The sequence below is a fragment of the Rhinatrema bivittatum genome, chromosome 8 (assembly GCF_901001135.1).
Source record: "Rhinatrema bivittatum chromosome 8, aRhiBiv1.1, whole genome shotgun sequence".
Classification (NCBI taxonomy): Eukaryota; Metazoa; Chordata; class Amphibia; order Gymnophiona; family Rhinatrematidae; genus Rhinatrema; species Rhinatrema bivittatum.
The window spans coordinates 171,430,420-171,457,540 of record NC_042622.1 but is presented as its reverse complement, the minus strand read 5'-3'; the positions used below and the strand labels follow the sequence as shown (position 1 = coordinate 171,457,540).

Below are 27,121 nucleotides of genomic sequence, written 5' to 3'. Positions count from 1 at the left end.
TGTTGAAAACTGAAGCAACAGATGACATTTAATTAAAAGTGAAGTCACTGTGACCATAAAAAAATGCCCTTATTCCTGAATACACAGCACATACCAAGAACTATGGGAACTGAATTCTTTGTGCAGATTTGTTTTTCTTACAAATTTCCACGAAAGCAGAGTTCTAGGAAGGCCATAAAGTGAGGCCACAAGCAGATCAGATTACTTGAATTCCATTTGCTTCTGCTGGTTTACAATAGCTTCTCTAATCACATGAGTGCTCTAGTGAAAGGTCAACAAATTCTAGCTGACCCCCAAAACACTTCCTGACAAGTCACTCTTATGCTATACTTTCAGGCTCTGGAAATAACTCCTCACAAATCACTGAAAATACAATGCCATCTTCTCTACCAAAATACAACAGTTTACTTTTACCCAACTGAAAATATTTAGAATCATAACTTTTTTTTTTATTTAAGATTTTTACAGAAGACACCATATTCACATAGATCTTGCAACAGGAATAACAAATAGTAAGATCAGGAATACAATTAGAAATGTCACTAGTACATCAAGCTAAAGAGTCCCACGTATTAAGTACAAGGAATATCCGTACTAACTAGCAAAATATTAACTGTCTTACAGGCATAACTGTTAACAGTAACATTATTAAGAACAATAGTAGTACCATGCCAGCCGGTACCCGTACAGATGTAAAGTTATGAAAAACCTTATAATAAAGGTCCCATGACCAAAACAGTGTCATGTCAGCTGTTTTAATTACCCCCAATATCACCCTCCTTTCCCCCTGTAGTTCCCTACAACTAGATAGTGAAACATATCAATTAAAGTTCACAATTGTACTGTTATTCCCTGTTTTATTCTGTGAGCTCTTTCCAGGCTCTGTAAGGTTGCCATATTTGCTGGAACTTCCCAAGTGTCTTGTTTATGGGCAGTGATTTCTGCTAGAGTATATATTTTCCTAAGAGTGGATTTGACATCTCCCAAAGTGGGTAAGCTATCAGTCTTCCAATGCTGGGCAATGTTGACCCTGGTTGCTGTAAGAACATAGTTGGCCAACCTATTGTCGTGCACCCTATTCGATAGCAAGGGTAGCCCCAATAGAGCTTGTTGAGGGAGAAGTACTAAGGGGACTTGAAATAGTTGTCCTAGCCATAGCTCAATAGCATGCCAAAAGCCTCAGATCAGGGCACAAGTCCACCACATATGGAAATAACCCCCCTGCCTGGAGGCATCCTCTCCAACATTTATCGGAAATGGAGGGCATCATTCTGTGCATTTGAGCCAGCCAGTAATGCCATCTGTACAACAGCTTTAATGCGTTTTCAATCATAGAGGCTGCAATTAGGCCCTTGCCCATTCACCCAAATGTCTCCTCCCATTCCTTCTGTGTGAGGCTGCACTGAAGATAACTCTCTCAGGATACCATATGTTTATATTTGATAAAGGGTCATTTCCCCATGAATATGTAGACTTGCAACAACAATTTAGTAGTCTGGTCGGCCTGACAGAGGATTTCAAATTCAGTTTTGTCCTGTTGTAAGTGGCCACGAATCATAGAGTTATGGGCATAATGCTGTAATTGTAAGTTTGGCATCACATATTAGGACCAAATTTGGTCCTAATATGTGATGCCCTTTAATTTCCATACCCGAAAAACCAGACTTGCATACCCTGGGGTAAAATTGCAATTTGCATAAAGATAGGTACACCGATGGGATTCTTTTGGTCCTGTAAGTAAATGGCCTCTGCTAACCCAAAGATCTATAGAGAGTAGCACAGAGGGCGGGAGAATATCCCTTGGTTGAATACTCCAGGTCAATTTAGGTTGCCATAATACACTAGTAAGTGGTATATCCCCATCAGTTGTTGGCTGAAGAGTACCCATGGCTTGATATTGTGGGTCCTATGCCAACCCACTAGTGTCTTAAAATTAGCAGCCAGATAATAGCATAACTATATTTTTAAAAGTTATAACAAATATACAACTTTGTTTGGTTTCAATTTAAGTACCTATAAGATTATATATTTAACTATACAAGATAAGTAAAAGATGCATGGAAATACAAAGACATTTGTAGGGGGGGGCGATATAAATTGCATTTTGTTTATGACTCAGGAAATTTACATATTTGCATTTTAAATATGGATGATAACTTTCAAACTGTGCACAGCAGCATATATTCATGTATATAGCTAAGTGTAGTAATACTCTGCCACATAGGCTTAATCACAAATATATGCAATACATTGAAAAGGTATTTCAGTGTATTGAACGTGCATACATTTTGTATCTGTTTAAAAAATATATGCACATTTAAACATGCAAAAATAAACTAGGATTTATATGCACAAGTCTGTATTTAAAACATGCACATATCAAAGAAATTATCGTTTAACAATTAGTGTATCAGTTCACCCAAGTCTCCTCCAGGTCATCCTGCTTCTTCAGCATGAACACCTGCCAGATCACCCAGACCTCTCTCACCCAGTAAAATATTGGACAGACAGCTTTAATATTTCACCAGAAAAACAGATGTAAAATGATGCAAATCTATTTGCATGTCTTAAGACAGCGCTTTATATGCGTAAATGTTGGCCTCGCCTCGGAAAGCCCCAGATCACTCCTTTTACACATGTACTTGCGCGCGTGAAAGTGAAAATATGCACTTTTTACTTTTATTAAATATGAAATACATGAGTAGAGACTACTTGCATGCTTATGCTTTTTACTCTTGTAACTTTACCCCATGGTCATATTCACACACACATTTAGAAATAAGAGTAGATAATAGTGTTTCCCATGTGTTATCTAATTTAGTGGTTTAAATTTGTTTTCATTTTTTGAAAAGTGCTAAATTTTGGTGCAACACATGATCAAGTCATTTTTTCCTTCAAGAACAAGTCAACCTTACTACTGTACACTACCATGTGAAAAGCTAATCTTCAGACTGTTGCTCATTAAATATCATTCTTTTAAGGAAAGTGTTGACGTGATGTGTTACAGTTAAAATAAGACCTTTAATGTTGCAGTCACAAAAATAAAGTGACAGGACAATTACGGAACTCAACCATCCTGGAGCAAAAATGGTTAAAATCAGTAGAACCAAATGAAAAAAAAGTCTGTCTTTGTTAACCGTAAAGATATAAAATGTTGGCAGATTGCTTAGAAGCCAGTATATTATGTTTGCACTACTGATTTGGTTCATAAGCTACATCTGTTCTTACACTCTTGCATTTCTCTATCTCATGCCCAGATTTGCTGGAACTTGGAATTAGAGGGCACATTTTCTGTTTGGCAGCTATAGGGGCTGATGCAATATTTATGCACAGAAAACAGGCACTCAGCATTGAGCACCTATTTTCCTAACACGCGCCCAGCCACCTCTCCTTGATGCGCGATGCAATATTTAAATTAGGGCTCACACTAAAAAGGAGGCGCTAGGGAAAACTGCATTCCTACCTCCTCTGGCACTGGGCACCCAAGAGAGGTGGCTGTCAGTATGGGTTGGGAAAATGGACGCTCAATCTACAAGCATCCATTTTCTCCCACTACCGGCATATTCACGCACAAGATACATGTTAAAATTGTTTAATCTTAAACGACAATGTTCCATTGTAAAACAAGAAATCCACTCTAACAGACTCCTGTTTCCACTGTAAACCGGTGATATGTCCGATGAACATTGGCATAGAAAACCAAATAAGAAAATAAAAAAAAATAAATCTGCTTTCTTTGATTCCTCCTACTTAGTATCACATCAATACTGTTATGAGGAATCACAGAAAACGGGATTTTTTTTTTTTCAATGCACCCTTGAGTGTGGCATACCTTTATGCCCTGGACAGGTGTAAACTTTGCCACATTGCCAACAGGCATACTGGCCAAGCAGGAAATTTTTTGCATCATGAGGATTAGCTAATAGCCTCATCTACATGGAATTTACATGTAATGAGCGCTTTTAGCTATGCAGTGATTTGGACACACTAATCTCCATACTGTATTAGGGGTTATGGATGCATGTCCGATCGCATGTTAAGCCGTGAGCTAGCTTCTGCGCACAGTATTGCATCGACACCCAAATGGGGAAGGCTTTTAAACTGTTTTCAGAAGTCCCAGATGTATTAACTGGCACCTAATGCTGGAAACTAACTCCACAGATGTTCTAGTAAGTAAAGAGGAAAGCCACAGAATTCACTTACACATACTGCATCTAGATGGAATATACTAGTTACTACATATACTAAAGCTATTGAGCGATATAAACCTTTAGTCTGGATAGCATTTTACAAAATGGTTTGGATTTACAGATTGGTAGCTTTGTTGAAGAAGCACAAAGCATAAAAAGGAACATTCAGTCCAGTTCTGCATGTGGCTGTTTTGCCTTTTGTGTCAGAGTAAGAGTAAAATCCTATTTAAATTGATTTCTTTGTGCTTCTGTGCTGGCTATCCTCTCAAAACATGCCAGGTGGTGCTTCTGTTTATCTGATCAATCATTCACATCACTGGATGTTAATGTTATTCCACATGGCTTTGATACATACTGTTCCATAAAAGGAAAACTGCAAAGGTTTTGGGCCCATAGTTCCTTCTCTCCTTTTTTCTTAAAACTCAATTTGAACCAATGCTGGGATTCAGGCACCATGAACCTACACTCAACCGACTGAGGATACCCCCCCCCCCTTTTTTTTTTTTTTTTTTTTAAACAGACTCACCCTCCCCCTGTTCCTAGTCTGGTAGCCATGTATCACGGGCTCTAAATATAGTTACCAAAGTTTGCCCTTAATGACAGACTCCTTTCCCTACCCAATGGGAAATTGTTTCTAAATCTGTCCTAAAGAACATTAAAGACTACCTATAAAAGAAGAATTCTCAACTTGGGTTCCTGCTCCCCATTTCTGAAGGTGATACATTTAAATGTGTCACGTATATGGCTCCAGACACAGGCAACATTACAATGGCACAGAAGATAAGTATGCAGATGTCTCACTTCATGGCATCACGTTACTGAGAAGATCTAAATTTCAGGGCATGAATCAATCTATGATACTTGACTTGATAGGAAAATCTCCTTGCAAAATTAATTTAGTCATTGGAAGATTGCCAGAAAAGGATTATCTAACCCAGTAATTCTCAACCAATGTGTCACGACACACCAGTGTGTCACCAAGCACTGGCAAGTGTCAGCTTTGAAATCGGACTCCGTCTCCCCATCTGCTATCAGGAGAGCACAATATCCATTGGTCCTGAGTCCATCTGGCTACATGCTAGGAAAGTGTGTTGTGGCTCCTAGGGTCCCACTGAACCGGTTATGCTTCCCTTCTCCCCAGGGGCAGATTGGCCTTTCTGTGGATCTGTCATCCCCCAGTGGGCTGATGCTGTTGGTTGCAGAGTGCTGCCGCCAGAGGCGGCTGAAGAGCAGAGAGATGATGCTTGCCGCCGCCAGGCCAGTGACAGCTGAAAAGCGGAGGCCAGGCTTTTGTGCACACATGTGGTAGAATGGGAGCTAAAGCATGTGTGAGAGAGACAGGTGAGGGAGGTGACTGGTGTGTGTGAGAGAGACAGGTGAGGGAGGTGACTGGTGTGTGCGAGAGAGACAGGTGAGGGAGGTGACAGGTGTGTGTGAGACAGGTTAGGGATTTCTGGTGTGTGAATAACTGGTTGTGGGCCCTAAGGAAGAGGACTGTGAAGACAGAGCTTTAGCAGTCACTGCTGCTTCTGGTGAGTGCTATTGGCCTGCAAGGGAAAGGAGTAGGAGAGTTGCTGGAAAGAGTAAGTAAAGATGGCTTTTTAATATTTATTGGTTGACTGCCATTTTAATTATTGGGTATTAAGTGATGTGTCTGCTGTTTTGAAATATTTTGATATTTGGACATTTAATAATTTTTATGAGTTTAATTGTTTGATGTTATTCTGCTCATCAGCTGTTTTGTAACATTTATTAGTATAGCTTATTTCTGTGTGAGGATCTATAGCAGTTTGGCTTATTCTGTTTTCCTAATAGGAGGTGTATTAGTGTTTAGGGCCTGGTTTAACAGATGTAGTAGTGTTGCCTTTTCATAGATAGGGTTGTTACTGTTTGAGTGTGTTTCATAATGCAGGTGTAACTGTGCGGGTTAATTTGTGTGCATTATTGCAGATCCTGGGGCTATGTTAGGTGCTATATTTCTCTTTCCATTTCTCCAGGTTTGCACTGCATGCAGAGTGGCTTTTTTGGATTTCCATTCCAGTTAGTCTCCATATTTATAATTTGTGGTTTTTCTGTACTTGAAGGTCAGTTCTGTGTGTGTGACCAAGGTGAGGTATTTTACTATAGCATGTAGGCATTTGTATCAATCATTTGTTGTGTTTTCTCAAAACATGCATTAATGGTAAATTACTGTCTTTTCATAAGGAGGGCTATTGTGCCTGGTCGTAGAGGGAGTTTGTTTTACTTTACTGAGATGTCATCAGAACCAGAATATCTTTTTGTATGGTGATTTGTATGCGTAATGCCCTAGTTCTGCTCTGCACCCATTGTTGGGGGTCGAGGGGGTTCCTCAGGATGCAGACTATGTTTACATTTAGCCCCATGACGGTCACATGTTCAGTGTGTCACGCGTGTGAGAACCATCTGTCAGGTGTGTCCCAGCCGAAGAGAGGTTGAGAACCACTGATCTAACCTATAAGCTTACTGCCTAAATAAAGAGAAGGTTAAAGCTCAAGTCCTCTCTGCAGTAGAATTTCAGCCCTGCACACAGTATGAGTGTCGATTCAAAGGTTTCTCCATCAAATAAAAACAAACCCTCAAAATATTCTTTGTTGGGATCTTGCAGGTTTCTCCTGTTACTTACAGTTTCCGGGGTAAGGCTTTCTTTGTAATTACCCAGGGAATTTTCCCCCTACTTTATAACTCAGCTATCCCATTCATGACAGAGTTTTGAGCTGGGGGCCATGATTCATGGGCCCTTAATCCAGCCTCTAGGTGTCACCACTGCACAATGACTCTCTCAAAGAGGCTGTGAGCACTACCTCCACAGCATCCCCAGCCCTGGCTGGTCTGAGGAATAAAAGACTTGAGGGTAAGAATTAAAGCCAGGTACCCCCCCTCAAGGCAGTACACAGCCCTGCCACTGAGCACGAACGAGGTCAGCCCCCAAAGCATCAATTGCAAGGAAAATACTCAGAAAATGCTCCTAATTCCAAACAATATTTTGATTTTGACTAAATAGTACTTTTTTTTCCCCCAATCTCTTTTATTGAGGCAAAAACAATACAATCCAAACCAATTTAAGTAACAGCGTAACAAAACCTCAGAACATTTTCCTCCTATTTTTCGCAATGGAACCTCCCCCACCCCCCAGATCCCCCTCCATACAGAGAACCTCAGATAAAAAAAAAAAAAAAAGTAAAAGAATCAGGTACAGACATGCACCATACATGATCGTAAATGTCAGCAAAATATATCACTCCCATGAGTCAGGTACATTTATGCCCAAACCTCAACAATGAGAAAAATAAATGAGAAGGAAAATCAGTCTGTCACTACCAATACCCCAGACAAGAGAGCCAAGAGCCAAAACCTTGGATAGACCGGAAAAGGGTCCGGTAATACTTCTCCCATATGTCTTGAAAAAGGTGCTTCTTGCGGGGACTAAGTCGCTTATACATGGACCCATATTCTAGTTGATAGAGCTCTGTCAGAGTGGTCCATACCGCTTTCGTAGGGGCCTTGGTATCTATCCATTGCAGCATTATGCATTTCTTAGCAATCAAACAAGCTTTTGACATAAACCCCACATTGACAACATCTTTAAAAATGGCGCGGGTCATCCAGTGCTCCTACCATGTGACAGGGGCCGGCCAGTGGCACGGATACCCTGTCACATGGTAAGGGCAAAGGGCCATTGGTGCCATTTTTATTAGTGGCAGCAGACGGCCCAAGAGCGGGAGATCGCTCCCCGCGCCCCCACTGGACCACCAGGTACCTGTAAAATGTTTTTTGGGGGGTCAGGAGGGTGGGGGAAGCAAAGGGATTAGTTTTAAAGGGTCGGGGTGGGTTTTTTGTTTATCGGCTCGGGCGCAACCGATAAACAAAACTGCGATCGGGCCCGATGGAAAAAACCCACATGTGAATCTGAACCGGAATCCGAACCGATTCCGGTTCACATCTCTAGAATGCAACATAATACCTAAGTATTTAATTGCAGCATCTGGAAAATCTGGCCACTGCTCTTTCAAGGAGCCATGAAGATCCAAGGCCTCAGTTTTATCCAGATTTAGTTTAAAGCCAGACAGCATTTGATAATCCTTAAAAATACGGATGGCCTGTGGGAGAGCTTTCCGGGATTGAGACAATAAAAGCAAAATATCATCTGCAAATAAGAGCGTTAGATGTGTGTCTTCCAACCGGAATGCCCGTGACCCCTGGGATCACCTTCAATTTGCTCACTAAGGGTTCTACAGTCAATATAAACAACAAGGGCAAAAGACAGCAACCCCTGTCGGGTACCCCGCTGCAGACAAAACTCAGACAATTGACCATTTACCAAAATCCGTGCCAACGGATTAGTGTAAAGTAAAGTGATATAATCATAAATTTGCCCTGTGAATCCCATCTTACTGAGAACCACTCTCAAAAAGGGCCAGGCAACCCTATCAAAAGCCTTCTCCGCATCACAGGTGACTAAGAGTGACTCGTGGATATTGGACGAGTGACAGACTTCCAAGGCAGTCAGTACCTTATGTAAGTTAACAGTAGACCTTCTACTGGCCACAAAGCCCACTTGATCTGGGGACACCAGTAAGGGCATGATAGGTTAAAACCTATTGGCCATAATTTTAGCAAAAAGTTTAATATCCAAATTGAGCAGTGAAAAGCGTCTGTAGGATGAGGGCAAAAGTGGATCCCATCCTCCCTTGGGCAGCACTACTATAGTAGCTGGCATTTCTTGCCAGTCCGTCATCTCTTCAAATACTGAGCCCAGAACTGATGCCACTTCATCCTTCAGTGATTTATAAAAAAGAGATCATGCCATCTGGACCTGGAGCTTTATGGGTGGGTAAGGCCTTGATAGCCTCCAGGACTTCTGTCACTGCGATAGGTGTTTGTAGCCAGGAGAGTTGGGCCTTTGTCAGACAGGGTAGGGAAATGGTGCACAAAAAAAATCAGCAATGGCGGTTTCATCCACTGGATCTGCAGAGTATAGGGCCTGAACTTGAAAAATTTTCCGCTATGTCAGCAGAGGTTTTAATAGAGCCTTGAGGGTCCTTGAGATTAGCTATAAATTTGGAGGAGTCCTGCGCTCTTAGTAAATGGGCCAGAAGCCGCCCCGCTTTATTCCCGAATTGAAGAAAGGTGTATTGGTGTCGTAGGGTTCTAGCTGTTCTAGCTGCTCTAGCATGCAATGAGGCATTGAGAGCAGCCTGCATCGCTTTAAACTGAGCAAGTGTGGATGAGTCCCCTAGCACATACAGCTGTTTTTCTAGGGAAATATCTGAATCTAGTTTTTTCCCGTTTAAAGCTAGCATAACTAATTATATCCCCACGCAAAACACTTTTCGCCATCTCCTATAGGAGAACCAGTTGAACCAGGTGCTGTTGATTGTTATGCATAAAGTCACACCACTTTCGTTGTAAATAGGGCCCAAATTCAGGGTCTGTTGAAAGAAAAGATGGGAGACCCCATTGACCCTGAGGGGCTCCATTACCCTTATCAAAAGTGCCCCCCACTGGACAATGGTTTGAGACAGACAACGCTTCGATAGTAGACTTAGTGAACGCAGAAAAAAATAGATTCGGAGATTAGCAAGTAATCTATTCGGGAGCATGTATCATGAGCCCGTGCAAGGTGTGTGAATTCACCTTCACCTGGATGTAGTGTTCTCCACAAATCTAAAAGCTGGAGATGTTTGCATAGAAAGGTCGGGCCCTTAATTCACTAATTTGATGGCCTCCCCTGGGAGGCTGTCTGTCCAAAATCCGGTCTATGGTAAAGTTGAAGCCTCCCCCTATCACAATAAGACAGTCCCCCAATTTGGTGAAATGAATTAAAGTAGTGTAAAAAGAGTGGCCATAGGAATTTGGAGCATAAATTGAGGCCAGGATCAGTGAAGTTCCCATCAAGCTCCCCTTAAGAATAATATATCGCCCCTGAGGGTCCATGACAGATGCCTGGAGTTTAAAGGTAGCAGATTTATGAAAAAGAATAGCTACCCCCCTACTTTTAGAATTCCACGTAGCGTAAAATACCTGCGCCACCCATTTCTTTTGTAGTTTGATGATTCCCTCAGGAAGCAAGTGTGTCTCATGTAAGAAAATCACTTTAGCCTGGAGTCTGTTTAACTGGGCCAACACCTTTTCCCTCTTAATGGGGGTTCTAAGTCCAGCGACATTCCATGTTACCATTTTAACCGACATAGCTCATTTTAACACGAAACATATATAGGCAACGGTAAAGTATCCAGAGCATTGAGAAATAGCCTCGACTGACAGTTCCAAGGGCAAGGTGATACAGAGAAAAGAAATGAGGGACACAAAATACATACACAAAAGAAATACCCAGTCCAAGCATCCCAGACTGTTAGCCTACTCAGAGAGGTTCTCTGTACGGACCCTAACCCTCCCAATTCATCCCCCCTCCCCCCCATAGAACCATCAACCTCTGGGCCGAGCCACGACGCAGAGGATGAGACCTTCCCCATTAACCAAAAATCTCAACAATCCCAAATATAGGGATAAAGAGCACGGGATGGAACATGTGCTCGGCTGCCACCCAATACTACAATACTAAAATAAAAAGTAAACCCATGAAAACAAGAATATCATGAGTCTCCCTCTGAAAAAGGTAGGACAAGAAAGAAAATTTATCCATGTAAGTGGATCTAGCCTGACTTGGCCTTTGTGGTTTAATAAACAAAAGTGACCCAGCCTGGGCCGACAAAAATCTTAATTCAACCGTATCTTGTCACAGAGATCAGTGGTCTCATGTAGAAATCCCTTGTTGCCAGCAAATCAATCAGAAGAAATACCGGAGAAAGATTGTACATCCAACAAAGAACCACCAGGAGATTAGGGCAATGAAGAAGCTTCGGGACCTGGCAGCGTCTGCACGAATTCCCAGGCTTCTGACACGGATGTGAAAAATTTAGTTTGTCCCTGGTGAGAGATCTTCAACTTCGCAGGGAACATCAAGGTGAATCGCAGCTTTTTATTAAATAATTCAGAGCAAACCCCAGAGAACGCCTTCCTCTGGAGAGTTACCCGCAGTGAAATATCTTGAAAAAGCAAAACACGAAGGGTCGCATAGGAAAACTCACGCGCTTTCCAATAATGTTGGAGAACCAGAGATTTATGCGCAAAATGAAGAAAGTGGGCAATAATCACTCAGTCTGCATCTCCCTCATTTCTGCGGCCCAATCTATGAGCTCTTTCTAGCAAACCCCCCGATGGCGATGCAAGCGAGGGAACTATGCTTAGAAGCCAGGCTTCTAACAATCGCAGCAGATCTAACTCAGGCAAGGATTCCAGGATCCCGATGAAGTGCAAATTATTTTGGCGAGATCAATTTGAGGTCAATCTTTTCATCACTTGCCTTTACCTGCTTCTCCAGCTCGTCGACACAGCGTTCAAGGGCCCAGATATCTTCGGCGAGCCCAACGCGGCCTTCCACTCGGCCAAAGTCAGTTACAGTAGCACTAACCTCTGCGATCTGCTCAGATATTTGATGCAGTCACCTATCGAGGGCCGAGACGAAGACTTGGGAAATTTTGTCCTCCAATGCTTCGCCTACCGGCGTGTCCATTACGATCGAGGAGTCAGCCATTTTGGAGCCAGAGGCCTTTGGTTTCTCTTTGTCCCGCTTTCTCGCACGCGACACCATGCGGGACCTAGTCTCTGCTCTTCAAAACAGAAAGGCAGTCCGAGGGAGAATGAAGTGGTGTCGAGTAGTAGAAAGAAGATAGTTGGGAGACGTGATGGCAGAGGATTTAGCTGGCATAGCAGCCGGAGCTCAGCAGGCAGCAGCCTACCAAGCCCACCATATCACGTGATCTCAAATAGTACTTAACATTTATTATCCCCCTTCCTATATATATATATATAACATTCACAGACAAATCAAAGGAAGGAAAAACAATATATGTTAGGAAAAGGGGGAGAAAAAAATTTAGAGAGAAAATTCTGCCTATTGCCCAGTGAAAGTTATTTTGTCATTACCATACTCAGTCTTCTGTTACAAAGGACTGTGCATGAACTAGAAGAGCTAAGAAAATTAACAAATATTTCCACATCTGTAATTCACAGAGGTATCCCTTACTGAGGCATATACAACTTAGGAGGGTCAGCAGATCTCACCTAAAGCCTTCTTGCCCAGGCTTGCCAATGCTAGCACTCAGATACAGCACCTGTTTACTTACATGTTTTACATTTAAATCTGTCCAGAATACATTAACATCAATTGTTAAGAGTTTCAAGTCAAAAGGGACTTGAAGAATATTCAGGGAGTTCAATCTAATTTGATTCAGGAATGAGGAGAGTTTTCTGATGCACAGAGACCTTGGAGAATGCCTCTTGGAGGCTTGAACTTCCCTAAAATAATGGTGGAACTTCCTTGAGTAATTTTCAAAAAGTCCTTAATAGAAATTTTACATTTCTCCCCGAGACGTTTTCCCCTATGAAGTAGTATTTTTACCATCTTCATTGACCCCCGTTTCATCTCAGTGAAATGTTCCTACTATTTCTATTTCAAACAACTGAATTCTTGGACAAACCTGGGCCTGAAATTAGAGAGCTACTCTGTTTCTTATCTTAGTTTAAAAGCTGATCTATCTCCTTTTTGAAAGTTAGTGCCAGCAGCTTTGTTCCACTCTGGTTAAGGTGGAGCCCGTCCTTTCGGAAAAGTCTCCCCCTTCCCCAAAGGTTTCCCCAGTTCCTTATAAAACTGAATCCCTCTTCCCTTCCTTGCACCATCATCTCATCCACGCATTGAGACTCTGGAGCTCTGCCTGCCTCTGGGGACCTGCATGTGGAACAGGAAGCATTTCAGAGAACGCTACCCCTGGAGATTCTGGATTTCAGCTTTCTACCAAAAATCCTAAATTTGACTTCCAGAACCTCTCTCCCACATTTTCCTATGTCGTTGGTGCCCACATGTACCACGACAGCCGGCTCCTCCCCAGCACTGTCTATAATCCTATCTAGGTGACGCGTGAGGTCTGCCACCTTCGCACCAGGCAGGCAAGTTACCAGGCAATCCTCTCGTCCACCAGCCACCCTGCTATCTACATTTCTAATAATCAAATCACTAACTATGATGGCCGGCCTAACCCTTCCCTCCTGGGCAGTAGTCCTGGGAGACTTGTCCTCAGTGTGAGAGGACAATACATCACCTGGAGAGCAGGTCTTTGCTACAGATCACTTCCTGCTACACCAGGGTGATGTTCTCCTACTGGGAGACCTTTCTGATCCAAGGCAGCACTGGGGCTGCCAGACTGGATTTGGGACTTGGCTACTATGTCTCTGAAGGTCTCAATGTACCTCTGTCTGCCTCAGCTCCTCCAAGTCTGCTACTCTAGCCTCCAGAGATCGGACTCGTTCCCTGAGAGCCAGGAGCTCTTTGCACCGAGTGCACACATACAATCTCTCACCGGCGGATAAAAAAATCATACATGTGACAATGCAAAAGACTGGAAAGCGCCCCTCTTGCTGCTGGACTGCTGCCTTCATCTTAATTTTGAGTTCCTAGTTAAGTTTAGAATATTAGGGAGTTGGAATTAGAGTACTTTAATTAGTAAATTCACCGGTAAATTTAATCAGCTAGTGTCCTACAAGGGGATGATTAAACTTTCAATAAGGGTTGGTACAATAGTATGATTTAGATAAGACCCTGATTGATTTTTATGAGAAAGTGTCTCTTGCCTAAAAATCAAGGGTTGAGTGGGTGGGAAAGAGACACTAGAATTAACTCTCTGGCTTATTACCTCAGACACACAAGCTCGAAATAACATATCCCTCTATTTCACCTTTCAAACTTTTATAAGTCCAAAGACTTCCCAAAGCAATACTTACCAATCTTCTTTAACCACCATTAACTTGATCTTCACTGGAAGCTGGGGCTGTGGAATTCAATCCCTGGATCGCTTGCGGTGACCTCTGGACTCCTCTCCCGGGGAAGCTGGGAGCAGTATGCAGATGAGCCTTCCAGTCCTCTTCTACTGCAAAGGGTGCGAGGCCTCTGGAATTCAATCCCTGGATCGCTTGCGGTGACCTCTGGACTCCTCTCCTGGGGAAGCTGGGGGCAGTATGCAGATGAGCCTTCTGGTCCTCTTCTACTGCAAAGGGTGCGGGACATTGGAAGCTACCCTCCTGTTGTCCACGTTCCCCAAGGTCAGACCATGAATGCAGTCCAAGATTAGTCTTGTGGCTGCTGCGCACAACTTGTGCCCACCACGAGGGAAACACCTGCCCCCCCCCCCCACCACCCCCCCCCACCCCCCCCCCCCCCCCCCCCCCCCCCCCCCCCCAATACAGTAGAGAACTGTAGAATACAGTCCTCTGCTGTAAAAGCACATTGACCAGTACTCATACAGTGGAATCCCATCCTATGGATGGCAGCACACCTATGACCCTACTCGCCATGCTTATGGGTAGAATCCCATGCACACTAAGTACTAGAATTGGTGGCTGCATGATGTAAAAAGGCAAATCAGAGTGTGAGATGACTCCTTCCTCACCGGGGCTCCCCAGTACTTTGTGGTGCAGAATGGACAATGATGTTGAGACCTTGATGCAACAATGGCAGAGCCCTGGCATGGCTGAGAACTGCACAGACAGGGATATTGCTGCCTGCCCTTGTCAGAGGAGCTTGGAGTAGATGCCTTGCTGTACCCAACTACGCATGCTGTGCTCCACTGTCACCGTAACTCCCTGTGGAGTGCATAGGAACAGTGTGATGACAGTATCCCCGGTACCATCTTCTCCATTCCCAGACTGAAAAAAAGAGGAAGCGGCATCCTCCTAGCCACCAAAAAAAACCTCAAACTCAGGCCCTTGAACATCAGCCCTCCACCCAAACTCAAAATTGGCCTATTTAGATCCATAGATCTCCAAATCTGCCTAGTCTACTCTCCCCCAGGCATTTTGGAACACAATCCCTCCCCCTTCACTGAATTCATATCCAACATCAACTACGATAAACCTGCCATACCACTAGGAGACTTCAATATTCACGTAGATTCTATACCCCTTTCACCATCATGTGAAACATTCCTTGCTGCCCTACAGGCCCTAAGCTTCACCCAAATCATATCCACCCCCACACAAAGCGGGGCACACCCTAGACCTCATTTTCATCAACTCTTGCATCCACACACCATCTCCCGCCTCTGCACCCCTCTCGCTTGGTCTGACCACTCAGAGACTCACCTTACCATAAACGCCACCACCACTTGTAATCCTCCCCAAAACAACTCCTTCCGTAAACCCTGTTCATCCGAAGAAATTATCACCACACTCTCTGAATCCCTAAGCAAATTAGACTGCTCCTCACCCGAAGCTGCACTCAGCTCCTGGGATAACCTCACCCTCGAAATAGCCAACTTATGCCCTCTCATCACCCGCAACACACTACACCCCCACACAACAAACCATGGTACACCACAGAACTGCACCATATGAAAAACAACCTTAGACTTAGAGAGAGCCTGGCGTAAAGACCCAACCCAACACTCCACAGCCTACAAATCATTCTTACACACATACCGCTTTGCCATTCAAAAAACCAAACGTGAGTACTACACTGCCAAAATACATCAATATATTTATAACCCCAAAGCCCTCTTCTCATATGTCACCGCCCTCACCAAAGCCCCCACCCCTCTTATCGCCGAAGCAGCCAGCACAAAATGTGAAGAACTCGCTCAATTCTTCCATAACAAAACAAACATACTCCTCAGGTTCTCTCCCTCTCCCACAACCACTCCCCATGCCCAGCAACCACACCTCCCCCAACAACTCACTCCACATCATCAACCTCACCTCCAAGGAAATTGAGTCTATTCTCAAAAAAATCAAGCCCGCATCCCACCCATCCGATACCAACCCCACCAAAACCCTCCTATCCATCCCCAACATCATTGCCAAACCCCTAGCAGACATCATTAACAGCTCCCTATCCGCTGGCTCAGTTCCCAATTCCCTAAAACACGCAATCGTCAAATCCCTGATCAAAAAAACCATCTCTTGTCCCTAAAGACCCGGCCAACTACCGCCCCATCTCAAATCTCCCCCTCATCGCCAAAATCATGGAAAAGGTGGTGAACACCCAGCTTATGGACTATCTTGAAGACAACAACATTCTTCACTCCTCACAATTTGGCTTCCGTAAGAACCTGAGCACAGAAACCCTTCTACTATCCCTCACCGATGCCCTCCTCACTGGCCTTGACCACGGTCATAGCTTTCTCATTGCTTTCCTTGACATCTCTGCAGCCTTTGATACGATTAGCCACAACCTCATTTCCCACTTGGCTGTCATTGGTATCTCTGGCATAGCCTTACTCTGGTTCAAATCCTACCTGGCTAACAGACATTTCTCTGTTAAACTTGGCAACTCAGAATCCAAACCCTCGCCCTCACCCAAGAAGTGCCCCAAGGCTCCTCCCTATCATCCATCCTTTTCAACATCTACCTCCTGCCCCTCTGCCATCATCTATATGACCTTGGCCTCAATTTCTACATCTATGCAGATGATGTACAAATCATCCATATCCGTGAATCATTATCTACAAACACTAATTTTCTGGGAGAAATGCCTTGTATCCATAAACTCAATACTCACCTCCCTAAAACTTGCCCTCAATTCCTCAAAAACTGAGCTTCTCATCCACAACCAAACCCTTATACTCTCTCCTCCCAACGACCCTACAGCCACCTCCCTCACTTCACAGCCTCCTGTACGAAACCTTGGCGTTCTAATTGGCGTTGTGGGAAAAGTGCCTTCTAGAAATCAACAACCTCCTCTCCAGTCTAAACTTAATCCTAAATTCTTCAAAAAGCGAACTCCTTCTCATATCCCCGGAAAACAGTAACATCACTACAAATCCATCAGCCAACTTACAAACACTTCAAGTAAGAGACCTAGGAGCTATCATTGAAAATCGGTTAAACCTAAAATCATTTATCAACCAAACTACCAAGGACTGCTTTCATAAACTTCATGTCTTAAAAAGAATAAAACCACTTTTCCACTCTCACGACTACAGAACAGTCCTGCAAGCAATAATCTTTTCTAAGTTAGATTATTGCAACTCTATATTATGTCTACCCTCATCTCACACTAAACCTCTTCAAATGGTTCAAAACACGGCAGCCAGAATATTGACAAACATAAGGAGAAGAGATCACATATCTCCAATTCTCAAAGACCTACATTGGTTGCCAATTCACTATAGAATCATATACAAGTCCATTACCTCTATCTACAAAGCTATCCATCAATACTCTCTGCCTAACCTACAAATCCCATTCAGAAAACATACCTCCTCCAGACCCAGAGAGTCCTATAGAGAATCTCTACAGGTACCACACACCAAAACCTCTCAGCATATAACTTTCAGAGACAGGGCATTCTCCACAGCAGGACCACCTCTATGGAACTCCATTCCACCGGATCTGCGACAGGAACCCTGCCTTCCAACATTCAGGAAAAGACTCAAAACCTGGCTATTTAAGAAAGCCTTTCCAGACCCCAACTGAACCTTAACTCACCATTAACAGACTCTCAGACTTTACCTTAACATGGTAAACAATATCTTTGCGAAATTCCATAACTTAGTAAATACCATAAATTTATAAATTTGTTCTTCTCTGTTAAATTCCTATCGACTTTTCACTGCTCCCAGTTGTGTATTTCCCTGTTTTATTGTAACTGCAACATTTTCGTTCCGCACCTGTTAATGTTCTTACTGTATCTTTTTACACCCCTTTGTTAATTGTAAACTTTGTAAATTCTATACCAGCATTCGCGATAGGTATCACATCATGTGATACCTATCGCAAATGCTGGTATAGAAAAACACAAATAAAATAATTGATCCACATCTAAACCTAAAAAAACATTAACTCCGTCCTAAAAGAAGGCTTTTACAAGCTCAATGTTATAAAAAAGCTCAAGCCACTCCTTCACACACACGATCTCAGAACTGTCATCCAATCCACCCTATCATCCAAGCTGGATTACTGCAATTCCTTGTACCTTGGCCTTCCCTACTCCACCAAACCTCTCCAAATTCTACAGAATGCCACTGCAAGGATAATCATGAACGCACGCAAATCAGACCACATAACCCCCATCCTCAAAGACCTCCATTGGCTCCCCATCCCATCACACATCCTATTCAAAACTCACTATCATACACAAATCCAACCACAAATAATTCCTCTTGGCTCAGCGAACCACTCCAATCCACACAATCCACTCACCCCACTACAGCAAATCTCAAAGGCACCCTACAAGTCCCACCCCTCAAGAAGGCCCATCTCACAGCAACAAGGGACAGTGCTCTCAATTGCTGGCCCAACTCACTGGAATGCCCTACCCACAAACCTCCGCCTGAAGCCTTTCCATACTAAATTCAGGAAAATGCTAAAGACTTGGCTCTTCCACCAGGCTTTTCCAGACTAACTCCACATACCTCTCTCACCCTCTTCTCCTGCTTCTGTTATCTTTGACTCGCTCCAAGTAATTTGCATCATGTAAATATGTTACCTCTCGAGTTGTTACTTCTCTAGTTCAATTTTCAGGCTCCCCCTAGAGCCTCCTGCCCTCGAGTTTCTACTGTTGTCCCTCCCACGCCTGTTCATTGTATTTTCCACCTACTGTTGAGATGTAACCCGATATGATGTGCATTCTAATGTCGGTATAGAAAAGCTGTTAAATAAATACCATTGGGGCTCTGGGTATGGCATGGGTGGCATTCTATGGTGTCAACCCCTCCAGTACCCGATAACATTCCAAGAGGCTGGTCAACAGCCCGGCAGCACTGATAGACTGGCAGTACCAAGGATGCTAAGGGCACCTGCAGGCAGAGGCTCTACAGCCCCGACATCTCATCGGTGCCCAAAGGAACAGATGATTACCAGTGCCATTGACTGCTCCCCTATCCATCTGAGGGCATCGATGCTGCGAGTTCGATGGCATCCCTCACCAATGGCTACGGCTGACAATAATGAGCGCTAGCGCTCATTAACACCAAAGGTGCACAAATTCAGATGGGGCCTCCAATGCTTCCCAGCTACTCAGGGCCCCCAAGATCTTCAGCATCCATGGTGCCTAATAGCCAAAGTCCAATGAAGGGACAGCACAATGCTCTTTCAGTGCTCAGTCAGGACACCACCAAGGCGCCTCGAGGGTGCCAGACCACTAAGCCTGTATGCCTCAGCATAACAGGGTGCCTTGAGTAAAGGGCAATCCCAGTGCTCGATCCATTTAAGACCAAAGTCCCTGCTGCTCAAGGGCTTCAATTGCTCGAGGGCACCCAAGAACCTCGGCAGTCGATGGCCTCTGGGATGCCACACCCCTCGACAGCATCGGGGGGGGGGGAGGCATCCTCAGCATGGAATGGATGGGCCCTGTGGCATCCACGGCATGGACTACTCTGCCATCTCGAAAGCCCAAGGTGCTTGATGACTCCAATGCCTCACGTCCACAAATGCCTATGGTACATTAGGCCCTTTCAGCATCGAGGGCAGTCACACACCCCAACGGCATCAAGGGCACCCTGGCACCTCAACAGCATCAAGGGTGACCATGGTGCTCAATGGCAGTCCTAGTCCCTGATGAGGTCCTAACATTGATGCATTAGAGCAACAGTGCACTGGTCACAGAAGTGCAAGGGCAACAGTTATTGGAATGGCACCCAAAGTGCAGCAGCAAGCTGCTTGCCCAGGCTCCTGCTAGCCCTCTCACAAGAACTGCACTGCATACGGCAAGCAGGAGGAAGGCTATGTTATCCAGGGATCTGCCTGTAGAGACTAGTTCCTTTGAATGGGTGAGGATGAGTTCTCCCCCCTACAGGAACAGTGTGGTCCTCAATCTCTGCACTGTCTGAACCTCCATCGATGTCAATCAAATCAGTGAAACGACATGGAACTCTTGCCCGGGTAGAATTCAGGCAAGTCCCCAGGATCAGCCTACACGGATCACCCACAAACTGCAGTCCGTCCTGTCAGCACCTGACAAGGTACAAAAACAGACAGAACAAGGAGAGGACACATATTAAACTGCTGGTGCAGTATTTTTTTTAAGGGATAGAAATAGACCCTGCCAGACTGTACAACTAAGGCCAGCCATGCAGCTGGCAGAAAGAGGAAAGAAAAATGAAAAGAAATAAACTAGGTAAAGGAAAGAAACAGCTGCAGCTCTAGAAAAAAAATCACCTACAAAAACTGAGGACAGAGCAAAGCTGAATACCGTGACAAGGCTTTCGCAACCACAGGGCACCACGGGGGGGGGGGGGGGGGGGGGGGGGGACGGAACGACTGAGGGACTCTGCCTAGGGGGCAGGGTGATGACTACAGCTGCACATGCTCAGTAGGGCATGTTTGAAAGTTCTAGAATCTTTGAGATCAAAGGTCTGTGCCGGGCTCCATCCGATGTTACTCATGTGAGAACTACCATGCTGCTTGTCCTCCGAGAACATGTTGTGTTTGCTCAAAGCATGTCTTCTGTTCATAAATCCCGATTACAGGTCCTGGTGCTGGAAATCTGGTTTCTGCTCAAGGCCTAACACTAGCAGTGGAAATGTTACTCCACTTGGACCAGGAGTAAAATTTACAGTGTAAAGAACACTTGAATTAAGCCAGCACACCTCTGATTTCTGGGGGTAATTAATGCAAGAATTTCCATGCCAGGATGCTAAACCAAATGTAGTTTTAGACTTTAATTCCGGTTTGTGCACACATTTTCCAGTCAGCTCACACTCTCAATCATTAGCATACAATTAGCTTACAGCATTGGCTGTTAAACATGCGAGTTGAACCTTGCATTGAGTTTGTGCACAGTTTTAACCCACACCTTATATCGGGATCTGAACAAGACAGATTGAGTAACACTGATCAACTATTGTACAAAGACCAAAAGCAGCAAACAAAATATGGCATTTTACAAGGGAAGAGACAAGCTCCTACTCCTACCCTAGCTGCATGCAATATGATCTGTCTTCTAACTCCCTTCTTCCCCTTCCCCTTGGTTTCTTATTCACCTCAATAGATGGAACACCAGGATGACTTTCTTCACTTAACTGTTGCTACTTAAAAATGCAAGCCACACCCATTTTGCTCTTCAGAATAAAATGCTAGAAAGCAAACTGAATTCTCCACAAAGGAAGAAATTCTCCATGATAGGTGGATGACATCTAATAGCACCAAACAGACTCTCCTAGCTCATAGAGCTTCTCTACTGAGCATGTACAGAGGTTCCTGCATGCATGCTGCCTCAGCCTCTTAGCTGACTGCAGAGCTTAGCTTTAGACAGTTGACTCTCCAGGGAGACTGATTAATTCATCCTGTCTATGGAAAACTCTGTTTGGTGAAAGCAAGTTTGCTTTCTCCAATAGACAAGCAGGGCTAAATTAGCCATGACACATGGGTAGTTCCAAGCAGAGGACAGCAGTGGAGTCTTACTGAAAAGAAACCTGGACCTCACCATGGAGAGTGGACTACTGGGTAAACAGGCAAACCTGCTTGCCCAAACTATCTCCTCACTTCTTGATAGATTGCCCAAACAGAAGTGTGACAATCAAGCAGCAGTTTTGCAAATGTTCAATAAGCACTCGCAGATGAGCCACTGGAGGTAGCCATGGCTCTTACTTGATGAGCCTTGACAAAGTATGATCTGAAGGCCAGCCAGAGCATAGCAATGTGCAATACAGTCTGCTAGCCAGATGGACAGCTTGCACTTGGCAGCCGCTATTCCTAGTTTGTTAGGATTGAAAGAAGAAAAGCTGAGAAGCCCAATGTTGTGGTCTAGTTCTCTTCAGTTATAAGCAAAGGTCCTTCTGCAGTCCAATGAATGTGCATAAGGTCTTGGAAAGAATGAGGGTAACAATGGCTAGATTCAGATGAAAAGCTGAGAGTACTTTTAGCAAAAATTTGGGGCGAGTGTGGAATACCACTCCGTAGTGGAAAAACTGCACATACAGTATGTAATGAACCAATGCTTGAAGCTCATTGACACTTCTAGTTGACAATGACTAGGAACACTGTTTTCCAGGTGAGAAGCTTGAAAGAAGCCAACTAACTTCATTCACTGCACCAGTACAACATTGAGAAACCATGGCAACCAGAGGTCTCGTCTGCCAAAAGCCTTTCATGCAATTTGTCATTAAAGCATGTACGAATATTGGTTTGCCATCCACTTGAACTTGGTAAGCCACAATGGCACTAAGATATACTTTGACCAAAGACGTACTGACACTTGAGGAGAGGAATAAGTACTGGAACAACTCCTTTGGCTTGCAGGCAAACGGGTCCAATGAGCTTAACACCACGAAGAAAATCTCTTCCTTCTAGTTTAAGGCTTCCCGGTAGAAATCACAATATCCTCAACTTCATTGTTGAAGAAACAAGCAAGCGCTGAACATCCATGCCGTTGAAAGAAGGAATGTTTGGATAACAGACAACCTGAGTAAGCAAAGTTGGATCCAGATCCCAGAGGGATCAGAGGATTGACTGTAAATCAGACCAGGTACAAGAACCATGTTTGTCTGGGCCATGCTGGAGCAACGAGGATCAGGTGGCACCTAAGTCCTTGAGTGCCTTCTGCACTGTTTTTGCCATAAACAGGGAGATGTGTAAAAGCATGCAACAGATCTGCATCCCATCTGAGCAGAAAGCATTTGGAACGAATCTTAACTTGCTTTGACAAATGGAGCAGATGTTTTATACTTTCCTGTTGTCCTCTGATGCAAACAGAGCACAACCTCTCGGAGCACTGCGCCTGCTTTTTATCCTCTGGCAAAAAAGGAACCGGAGATTCACCCCACTTACTGGACAATTTCTCCAACTTGCTGCTGAGGAAATAGGGGAGTTCCAAAATCAGGCACCCCACCTGAGACGTCTTTACCCAGACCCACATCCAGCTGGGAAGCACCAGGCTTAGTGAAACCAGAAAAGACAACTATCCCCGAGCCTCCAAACAACACTGGCACAAGTTAGCAGGCACTCCTGGTTGAGAAGCCTGAATATGACAAGAAGTGCAAAGATCAAGACGCTTAGGCTTCTTAGGTACAGGCGCCATTATGACGCTGAGAGTCAGCCGGAGGCATGTGTCTAGCTTTTTTTTTTTTTTTATATGCACTCAACCTAGGCGCCCAAAAAACTTAAGCGCATAGTACTACTTGTGCACAGAGGAAAGCGGAGTGGGGCCTAGCCTAAGGAGGCTGCTCAAGTCCCTCAATCTCCCATGGAGTGGAATGAATGTCGGATGGGTGCATAGAGCACGGAGACCAGGAGAAGGAGGAAGCCCTACACAACAAAAACCTTCTAGGAAACTTCTGACAGATCCTCCTCCAGGCCCATTCATGCATTATGCTGGGAAGAGCAGAGCTCAACAAAATCAGCGGGAGACAAATCTCCCTGAGCCCCCTAGGAAACACTGCCAAGATTAGAGGGGATACTGTTGTGATGCCCGAATATGGCAAGCACTGCAAATTGCAAGACACTTAGGTTTCACTGCTACTGGTGCCATGAATAAGCCTCCACTAGCAGCAATCTTATAAACAAGCATCTAACAATTGTGCATGCAACTGTGTGTCCGTATAAGGCAAGCCCGCACAGGACACTCAAAATTAGGATGCCTATATTTGAGATAGGATATCCCAAAAGCATGTACTTTCATAAAGATGAAGAGCTGAAGCATTAAGATCCAATGAACGCTAGTACTACTGACATTCAAAATTTGGGACGTCCAATCCGCATGGTCCAGACGACCTGAACATGCAGGCACGAATCAATGTCAGTCACTGTTTCACAGCATACTTGCACAGCAGGCGCACGAACACTGCTGCAGCCTACCACACAGCATCTCAATAGAAACCTGAGAGTGGGGCCTAGCCAAAAGGCTGTTCAATCTGCTAGAACTGTGACTCTCCAATCCACTCAGAGGCAGGAACATCTGATTGGCGCGCCAAGGCTCGGAGACCAGACCAGAAGAGGGGGAGAGGAGTCCCTAAAATTCTTTTTTTTTTTTTAAACACATTCCCATACCTGGATTTCAGTCTGTCCTGGCCAAGTACAGAGTCTGTCTCCAGCTGCGGGGGGAGAGGGCTAATGCCTTCACTGCTGCACTCTGCTTCCTGCACCCGCTAGCCTCTCAGCTAAGTCCATGCCAGAAAACCAACTACCAGACCAAGGCACTCAACTGAGGGAGAGATCAGATATCACCTCAGGAGAATTCAGAGGGAGGAATCACAAGGTATCACCTCAGAAGAAGTGGTCGGATTAATCTCCTCTTTTTTTTTTTTTTTTTTTTTAAACAAGCAATCCCCAGTAGGGAGATGCACATCCACCACCTGCTGGAGACAGAATACTGGCAAACTGTCAGTGCTGGGGTATATATACTGTGATGTCAGCTTTGCTCTGTCTCCATCTGCTGGTAGAGGGGCATAACCCACTGGTTGTGAATTAACCTGTCTGAATGCAGAGAAATGCTTTTGGTGCAGAAAATGCACTATCAAAGCAGATGGAGAGTGCAAGATGTAAAGCAACAGAATGGGTATGGCTGAAATTCTTTGCAGGCTTGATGGACATTTGACTACCCTCCGACAAACTTTAAATCATAAAACTGAATCTGATGTAATGGGTAGGATGGGAAAGTGAAGAGGAGTGTGGAATCTAGAAGACTTGCTATACACAGAGCTTGTGAGGGTCATTAAGCCTTGAACAATATTCATGAATATGAAAGCCAAGAGCTGCAAATACAGTAAAACCCAATGTACTGGTTACAGACTTCATTGTACCTGCTCAAATCAGCTGGTTACATATTCTAAAGAGGTTAAATGTTATGTGGTTAATCAGGAGTATTTGTGCACAAACAGGCCCAAACGTCTTAAACGGGACATCTTTCTGAATCACCACAATGTTCTAGAGCAATGGTTCTCAACCTTTTTCTCATCGTGACACACCCAACAGGCCACGCTCACATGTGTGACACACTGCTCATTACAATTCACGGCAGAAATAAAAAGTAAAGGTCCGGTAATTATTTTTATTGTTTAAAATGACAAGGAAAAGATACATATTCTGTCTGAACAGAAATTGCATAAATAGTAAACATCCCACACCAAAACAGCACCAATTTCCAGCACTTAAAACAGTAACCACCTTACCTAAGAAAAGGCAAAACTGAAAATATTACACCAGGCCTTAAGACACCAATACACCTCCTATTAGGAAAACGGACCAAGCCAGGCTGCTATAGAGCCCTACACGGAAACTACACGCCAGCAGAAAACCTCACCTAAATCACATGTGCTGACCCTCCCATAACAAAGAATAAAGAGACCAAAACTCATAACTAGAAGCATGCAGACAAAAACTGAATTGGAAATCGCAACAAGCCAGAGTCTTTGTATGCAGTGTAATAAAGGAAAAAAGAAACACTCATCCTTATAAAACAAGTCAAGAAATATAAAATCAGTAGCAGTAAAAGCATACTAACAAAAAGAACAGATTATTTCTAAACAGCTGATGAGTGGAATATCCAATTAAAAACTCAAAATTTCTAGATACCAATAAAATATTTCAAAATAGCAGACAAAGACCCAGTAATGAAAAATAAGGATACAAAAATTTTTTTGCTCTGCATACCTGGAAACTTTTGATATCCAGGTATCCTGAGATTGTTTTGAATTAGCAGAGGAGGGGTGGTTTGCTTGGAAATTTCTCCTCTCTCAGTCACATACCAGCGATCTGTCACACTGGCTCTCAATTACACACCTATACACACATGCTCTCAGTCACACATATATACATGCTTTTTCTCTTACACATTTACACACACTGTCTATCTTTCACGCTTACACACAGGCTTTCAATCACACACATACATGCTGTCTCTCACAGACTCATTCACATGCTTACAAACATGCTCTCTCTCTCATTTACACATGGACTCAATCACATATAGCCGACATGCTCTCACCTAAACTAGCTCTCAATCACACACAGACACATGCTCTCTTACTTATACACACAGGCTCTTAACCATACAAACATGATCTCACACACAAAGGATCTCAATCATACACATTCTTTCACATATACAGGTTCCCAATTGTAAACTTACATTCATGCTCTCTCTCTCATAGGCAGGCTCTCAATCACAGACATATTCTCTTTCACATATACAGGCTCTCAATCATTCACATACATGCTATCTCACTCACACACAGGATCTCAAACACATGCTTGCTCATTCACTCTCTCTCCCTCGCAGGAACTAGCAGCAGCCTTCTCCCAACCCTAACCTCCTTCATTTTCAGCACTCGCGGAGAAAGGAGTCCCATCAGCCACAGGAGTTGACGTTCTTCATTTTTCTCCAAGCTGTGCTGCTCATTCCTCAGGCCGCCGCGCCTCTTCTGTTCTTCGGGCCGACGCTGACCACACTAGCACGGTCTTCCCGCGCACGCACCCGCTGCTCACCACTTCCTCTTCCGGGAACAGTGGGGGGGCCAGGAAGAAGAGACCATGCCGTTGCCGCTGACTCCAGCTGTTCTGCTTTCTATCCGGGCTGACAGCATTTTAAGCCCGGGCGGAGGAGGACCAGGAATCGTGGCGACACACTGGTGTCTCGCGACACACCGGTTGAGAACCACTGTTCTAGAAGAACAGCTGCACAGATGTCACAAAAGGAAACAAAGTAAAATACACAAAGAATATACAGCCTATAAGAGCACAGGTGACAACTTGCAGAAAACACTTTTGGCCTACTAATGTCTGCTCATATGTTTTTCAGAAAGAAAGTGCTTAAGATTCAAATATTCAGCATTTCAAAGAGATAGTGTCTTTCTCAAGGCGGCCACTGGCGGTAACTCTCCCAATACAGGATTTTACCTATTCACAATAAATCAATGAATCAGAGA

The 27,121-nt window shown here is 44.1% G+C and overlaps 1 protein-coding gene across 2 annotated transcripts in view; it reads right to left on the bottom strand.

Annotated features, from left to right (window-relative positions):
- ULK2 (unc-51 like autophagy activating kinase 2) overlaps nucleotides 1–27,121 on the bottom strand; it is a 255,524-nt gene that overhangs the window by 206,816 nt on the left and 21,587 nt on the right. The gene's annotated exons all lie outside the window — the stretch shown is intronic.